This window comes from Chironomus tepperi, unplaced genomic scaffold, assembly GCF_022539635.2.
Source record: "Chironomus tepperi strain 1889 unplaced genomic scaffold, CSIRO-AGI_Ctep_v1 contig_73, whole genome shotgun sequence".
NCBI classification, from domain to species: domain Eukaryota; kingdom Metazoa; phylum Arthropoda; class Insecta; order Diptera; family Chironomidae; genus Chironomus; species Chironomus tepperi.
Window position 1 is genome coordinate 305,249 of NW_027226195.1, and position 1,762 is coordinate 307,010.

The 1,762-nt window shown below is 36.7% G+C and overlaps 1 non-coding gene across 1 annotated transcript; it reads right to left on the reverse strand.

Moving 5' to 3' along the window:
* Positions 1-752: 752 nt before the first annotated feature.
* On the reverse strand, positions 753-826 carry TRNAI-AAU (transfer RNA isoleucine (anticodon AAU)). The gene has a single exon. It is a non-coding gene; the product is annotated as a tRNA-Ile (tRNA).
* Positions 827-1,762: the final 936 nt, after the last annotated feature.

A 1,762-nucleotide genomic window follows, 5' to 3' on the forward strand; every position in this document is an offset into this window, starting at 1 on the left:
TGCCTCTGTCAACAATCTCTTAGAATCCATACGAAATCATCATGAGTTACAAACCCATAGCGACTTCGAAATGGATCCTTGTGTTGCCCGGGAAGCAGTCCTAAATACCCTCAAATCTATTTTCAGATTTATTTGGTTTTGATAGCAACACGCATAAATCTTTAGCATTTCTCTAAAGGTTCCATACCAGTAGGGCAGAGATGAAGGCGATGGGTTAAAGGGCCAAATCTTGAAAACACTCCTCCATACTAGCTACCCTCCTTTGAATTCTTCAAAAAGGAGCCAAATTTCCAAATGCGCCAATTCCAAACCTCATTCAAATTAACACATCCAAACTTATTTTCCCAAGCTTTAGATTACTTCAGACACAGAACACTGCTCCTGTCTGTTCCTATGAAGATATTAAATCGTATAAATTTTCCATCTTTTCATCTCCTCAAATGTGGCTTATGAATGAATCGAGTGAATAGAAACCGATATGAGTAGAGATGCCAATAGATTTCAGATCGTATATATATATACCATTCAGTATTATGAAAGTGAAAACGATAAAGATAATGATTGGCTTTCAATAGGAGGCAAGAGAGGGTACGGTACGAAAATGGAATAAAGAACGACTTGTAAGGAAGTGAATAGACTTGTGGAGAGTATGATTATGGAAAAAATTATGGATCACATTATTGAATAAGAAAAGGAAAAGCTGGGGAAGATGAGGAAGTGGTTTGGAATAAAAAAATGCAAAAAAAGAATTTTGGCTCCAGAGAGGATCGAACTCACGACCTTCGCGTTATTAGCACGACGCTCTAACCAACTGAGCTATGGGGCCAATTGCATAAGTTGACGGCGTGTTGGCAAAGACGCAATATTTAGAATTTTCCAACTTGATACCCAATATTTTCAAGCATCCGATCCTTGTCAGTGAAATGCAAAAAGAAAAACAGGCAAAAAGGATCATAAACAAATTTTCTTTTCATAGTCTGAAAAGGACGATGAAGTGAAAGAAAAGTTATGAGTGGGGAGGAAATGAATGCTCACAAGCAATAAGTATGAAAGTTTATGATTACATGCATGTTTCTTTTCTGCTGTTGCCATTGACGTTATCATTTTTTTTTTTTTGCTTTTTTTCACACCTCATTATCATCATCATCTCCATTATGTTATTTATTATAGAGTTTCACATTTGATTTTTATTACGAATCAAGCAAGCTGAAAAAAGCTCTTTTATGGCCTGATGATGAACGAGTTTATTACTTTGATAATGAACTTGATGAGTTGAAAGATGCACGAGGCGTGCTTTTAATGTTGATAATTAATTCCTCAAGTTGTATTCAACATCGAATATGACTCATGAAAATATTATGTTGAAAGTTTTTTTTGATGGGGAAAAAAATGAGAACTTTTATTTTTGGCATGTGAATGTTCATGTTGATAGAGTCAATTTAATGTTTAGGGCAGTGATGGGCAACCTGTGTGCCGAGGTTCACTAGTGTGCCGCCAAAAATGCCATGAATTCTACGCCCTTTGCGGTTTCACTCGAGACTTATTACCAACGTGCCCCGCAGCCCACAGGTCACCCACCACTGGTCTCCACCATAAAAAAAATTCTCAGAATTGAAGGTTATCAAAAATAATTTGAGGTAGAATGGGATGCGTGTGTGTGTTTACGGATCTGTAAATATACACTTGAGGAATACCGTTTACTATGTTTTAATAGAGGTACGTGAACTATTATGGAAATTTTGGGGTCGTATAACTCAAGAGT